Source organism: Tachypleus tridentatus, chromosome 13 (genome assembly GCF_004210375.1).
Source record: "Tachypleus tridentatus isolate NWPU-2018 chromosome 13, ASM421037v1, whole genome shotgun sequence".
Classification (NCBI taxonomy): Eukaryota; Metazoa; Arthropoda; class Merostomata; order Xiphosura; family Limulidae; genus Tachypleus; species Tachypleus tridentatus.
The window spans coordinates 105221346-105227401 of NC_134837.1; positions in this window are offsets into that span (position 1 = coordinate 105221346).

The window sequence follows — 6056 nt, forward strand, 5'->3', positions numbered from 1 at the left end:
CTTACACAATTTTATATTTTTATAATCGAGTCACATATGTGTAATTGGCTTGCTTTAATAACGCGCATTTTGAATACCAATACTCAAGTAGTGAATTTGTCAGACTAATAATGTACCTCCAATGACACCCGGCCAGGCATGGCCAAGCGTGTAAAGGCGTGAGACTCGTAATCTGAGGGTCGCGGGTTCGCATCCCCGTCGCGCCAAACGTGCTCGTCCTTTCAGCCGTGGATGCGTTATAATGTGACGGTCAATCCCACTATTCGTTGGTAAAAGAGTAGCCCAAGAGTTGGCGGTGGGTGGTGATGACTAGCTTTTCCTAGGGCTGCCTTCCCTCTAGTCTTACACTTCTAAATTAGGGACGGCTAGCACAGATAGCCCTCGAGTAGCTTTGTGCGAAATTCAAAAAACAAACCGTTGACACCGAAAATAATTTAGAAGAAAACTTTTTAATCATTTATGTTCGTTTACTCACAGTTATAACAACTAACATAGCCTTACTAGTTATTACTGAGGTAACTATAATTATTACTGGACGTTATCAAAATCTCGGACCAATTTTATCGTTTGTTTAGTAAGATTTTTATACGATTAAATTAAGACAAGATTTTGTATTCATTAAACAAAAATAATCGTTAAGGCTACATCAACAAATTAGTTTGTTTTTAATACTTTCATGAAGGATTGGCTTGAATTGAACATTAATACAAATTATGCAGCAAAATTCACAAAGAATTTTTTACGAATTACCACTAATTGGCTTAATCTTAATATAATGTACTCTTTTTTTTTTAATTGAACTTTATTAGTGTAGAGTTGGCCAGAAAAAAAAAAAAAGCCAGGTTTTGGTATTTACCAGTACCGGGTTTTAAAGGGTAATGTTATAAATCGAAGTGTTGGAGACTGGTTTCCATTATTCTGTTTTTTCCTTGACTCGTCGCTGAATTGTTCAGACGTGTGAACTCATCGCTGTCATGTTGCCTTTATCGTACAAACTTCCTTCTACGCCAACATCATCAGTACCCCCGATAATTCTTGACAGATTACCGACCAGTACAAACACGTCTCAGTTGATCCTAGGAAAACAAAATTCTTCGTCGAGAAGGTATACAGGGTGGCCCATAAGTCCCTACCTATCCATATGTTATATTCAATTACGCATGCATTATAAATTTGTTTCTTTTTTTCAGGGAAATATGGCCGAAGTAAGTCCATTTACACTTGAAGAGCATATTGTGACAAGTAAGTGGGTACATGAGCGCAATGAGAATGAGGGACAGCACACAGATACACTGGATACATAAGATATATGGATGGGTAGAGACTTACGGGCTACCTTGTACTTCTGCAGCCTTCAACATTTCAGGACCACGCTTACATATGTAAACCGTGGAATGAAAATATCAACGTCCAGTGCTCTCCCACAAAATGTTCCAGTAGCCTATCTCAGTATTCATTAAGAATGTTCACCTTTCTATAACTCCAGTTGAAATACAACATTCTATGGAAACGACCACTTCCTTGAAACTCCATGCAGCCCACAGAATCCACTCCAAGACCACAGGTCTACCAGCTCATTTTGTAAAAGTCGTGACTCAGCATAAACAGGTAGCTGATTATATACTGAACCACGGATGCAACCTACATTATTTTCATTTTAGTGTCGAACGTCCCCAGCTTCGACCAACTCCAACATGTCAAGTCTGTCAGTCAGAGTACCCATCGTCCAGTAAGCTTTTCAACTCCATTTATGCCTACTATCTCTGCTGCCAGCAGCATATCTACACTCAATTCTAAGAAGAAAGACAAGAATACTCTGATCAACGTTGACGTTAATCTTCAATAACGACCTAATCCGAAGAATACAGCCACAAGCCAGACTCAACTCACGTTAAGATCACAGACACGTCAGTCTCAACAGACATCCACATCACGTTCAGTAAGAAGACACAAATCGTCCCAGACAGAAATAAAACGACTCATCGATCACTCAGTTTTAATTCCACGAACGGCCTATCTATATCCTCTTGGTGCCTTAGATCGGTCTAATGATCCATTGTTCCTTTAATTCATATGTTTTGTCGTTGTGTGTGTGTGTGTATGTGTGCATTTTTTTTCCCCTTAAAGCTTTATTAACCATGATTTCCTTTTCAGCATCTTCTGGGCACAGTTAGCGTAGATTATTCGGCGCCCTGATCGTGAAAAGCAACTTTTTTTGGGGTACTCACCTTTTTCCCCCCACAGCAAATTCTGATGCTTTTGGATTTACAGATCCCTATCCTCTTTTTCTTTTGTTGCTTTGGGGGGGGGGGCAATATTTAACCTCTCACAGACTACCATCGGACATTTGCCATCAGCATGCAGTATAATCTGGTATACTAAAAATTCTTTCGGTTTAGCTCTTAATAACTAGCCTAGCAAAATTTAACTTCATGAGTAGGGCAAAGAGAAGGTCCCTTCTGAGCGCTATCAACTGCTTTGCGTTTCTTTCTGAGGCGCAAAGTGTTAAATCGGAATACCTCCTACGAATTTGATTTTCATTTTACTTGGCTTCCCTTATTTTGAACTATAGCATACAAATCTTTCGTCCGATGCAAAGGTACCAATGATACAGGCTAGGCATGGCCAGGTGAGTTAAGGCATTCGACTCATAATCTGAGGGTCGCGGGTTCGAATTCCGGTCGCACCAAACATGCTCGCCCTTTCAGCCGTGGGGGCGATATAAAGTGACGATCCATCCCACTATTCGTTGGTAAAAGAGTAGCCCAAGAGTTGGCGGTGGGTGGTGATGACTAGCTGCCTTCCCTCTAGTCTTACACTGCTAAATTAGGGACGGCTAGCACAGATAGCCCTCGAGCAGCTTTGTGCGAAATTAAAAACAAACAAAAAAAAAAAAAAAAAATACCAATGATACGAGCAGTATTAAATGTCACTTTCGTTCAGTGTCCAACCACACGTACTTTGCTACCTACATCACCGTGAGGCATTAGGGAGGTTAAAATGAAATAGATGCAGTTTACTTAATTGATTGCTCATCTACTTAAACTCGATCTTTGGGGTCTATCGAGGTTCATCTACCAAATTTCTTTGAAACTGATTCAGCTACTTCCTCACAACAAATTTTAACAGCAGACAGCCTAATCTACAAATCTGCCTTATATAACTGAGATATAGTAATAAATGGATAATAGTACGAGATCTAATAATTGAATAAAATCATCTTATGTTAAAAGTAATAACTGTTTTTATTCTAACAAGTTACAACAGAATCAAACACATTTTTTTTTTCTAAATAAAACATTGAAGTACAAAAGAATGGCACAGCTTGGCCAGGTGGATTAAAGCATTCGACTCATAATCTGAGGGTAGCAGGTTTGAATCCCCATCGCACCAAACATGCTCACTAGGGTGCGTCAAAAAACAAAAAGTTGTGACACTCAGTCGCTCGCTTATAATTTGATTCCATTCAATGAAAAAAATATGCTAGCGTAAAAATCAATCCAATACATTAATATTTAGGGGTTGCACAATGCGCACAAAATAACAACATGCTTCCGGAACCAAACGAAAAGTTGGCATTAGTGAAAGGCTAGTTTCGGCTTTAGACAGAACCCAGATCAGTGACCGAAAAGCCGCGCAAATTTTGCTTCCTTTTGCAGCTCATATTGGACATAATATCGAGAATCTTGCCATTAGCCCAAGTTCCATAAGGAGGAAACGAATTACTAACTGTACTCTTCTAGCAGCTGAATTGAAGGAGAAAAATTCTCCAAACGTTCCTTTGACATTTTATTGGGATGGTAAGCTGATGCCTGACTTGATTGGCAGAGAGAAGATCGAACGTTTGGCAATTTTAGTTTCAGGTGAAGGTGTAGAAAAGATTCTTTCAGTGCCCAAGATTGATAGTGGGGATGCAAATTCAGTAGCTTCTAAGATCGGATCAGTTTTAGTAGAATGGAATGTAAAAGACGGAATTAAATCGCTTTGCTTTGACACCACGGCGACCAATACAGGATCCAAATCTGGCGTCTGTCTGAGGATTGAAATGTTACTTGAACGTGAGCTCTTGCACATTGCCTGTAGACATCACATTTTGGAGATTCTTCTGAGCGCTGTATTCTCTACTCTCGTGATAGAGACATCAAAAAGTCCAGATATTACTTTGTTTTTAAACTTTAGAGATTGTTGGCCTAAAATTAATAAAACTAAGTACATAACAGCAGTAGAAGCAATGCCACTCCGAATACAGCCTTAAAAGGATGATATTATTCAATTTTGTCAGAATCTCCTTCAATCTCATCAACCACGGGACGATTATAAAGAGCTCTTGGAATTAGCTGTCATTTTTCTTGGATCTCTTCCACACGGACGTTCTTCAGTTTCTTTCCGTACTTCTGGTGCTGTACATCGTGCACGATGGATGGCTCGAGCAATATATTCTCTAAAAATTTGGATGTTCCAAGAGGAGTTTGGTAGACTGCAACCACGGCCTGCTTCATCTCGTGTTTCATTTGACGCACATTTCTGCAGCAAACTTGGCGATTTGTGTGTCTTTATAACTAAACATTACTTGCTCTCATGGTTTACAGCTAAGGATGCTTCCGTGGCAGCTCGAAGGGACCTTACACTACTCAAGGAACTTGCATTGCATGAAAATCATATGATTAAGGAAGTTGGTACAAAGGCAATGAATCGGCATTTATGGTATTTATCTGAGGTTGCAGTTGGGCTTGCGCTCTTTGATGACGGTGTAACAAATAGCGACAAACTCAAGATGGTCTCAAATATGAATACCGTGAAAGGATCTCCCTAGGCCAGGGGTGTGCAACATTTTTCGTCGGTGGGCCATATAACCAACTTCATCAATCAAGCGGGGCCACTTAAAAAACAAGCTTATTCGTGTACATGCACAATAAATTAAAAAAAATTCTCAAAATGCAAGCAATAATATTTTATATTTTTGCATGAGTGATCATTTTAGTGCGACACTTGAAATTTAGAGTCCTTGCAGAGCTTGTCAATATCAGCTTTGACAGAAGTGGTTGCCACTCTTAACTGACTGGTCAAATGTTCATCAGTCAGCTGACTTCTACATTTGGTTTTGATGAGCTTCATTTTGGAGAAAAATTGCTCACAGCAGTAGGTGCTACCAAAAAAGGGAGGCAATTCTTTGTGCATGACGGGACAAATTGGGAAACTTTTCACGTACACAGAGTTTGTAAAAGTCTAGCAAACTGTTTTCAGAGAATTTCCTTTTAGTGTCCATGTCAGCCTGCAGTTCAATGAGTTCCATTTGGCAATCATCAGGACTGTCTTCCACTGCCAAATCAAAAGGTTGAGCGAACAATTTCAATCTAATTTCAGTTTGTCTGAAATCTGGAAATCTGTTTGCAAACTCATCACGCAGCTTTTGTACACTGGTTCCATATTTGGTGCTATCCAGATTAGAAAATTCCAGTTTCCTGGTTGCAAGACATGTAAAATGGGTCAATATGGCTCTTCTCAACTGAACCTGGAAAAGTTCCAATTTCTTCTCAAAAGCACAAATATGCTCAAACAACTTATTCACAAGTTGACTTTTCCCTTGTAGTTTTAAGTTTAAATCAGACAGATGCTGTGTAATGTCTGTGAGGAATGCTAAGTCATTCAGCCAGTTCTCATTGCTCAAGAAGTCCACATTCTGACGTTTGCTCTCCATGAAGAACTTAATCTCCTCTCGCAGATTCCAGAATCTCTTCAAAGTAGCAGCTCTACTAAGCCAACGTAGAGCAGAGAAGTACAAAACATCTGAATACTCACTGTCCAGCTCATCTAAAAAAGTTTTAAATTGTCGATGATTTAATCCTCGTGTTCGAATATAATTTACGCATTGGACGACATTTTTCATGACTTCTGCAAAATCCAGAACTTTGGTGCATAAGCTCTCTTGGTGAATAATGCAATGGCTTACAACTACGTCTTGTGCTCCAATTGCAGTTAGAAATTTCTTGGTGAATCCATTTGTCCTACCTGTCATGGAAGAAGCACCATTTGTTGTAACACCACATAATTTATAA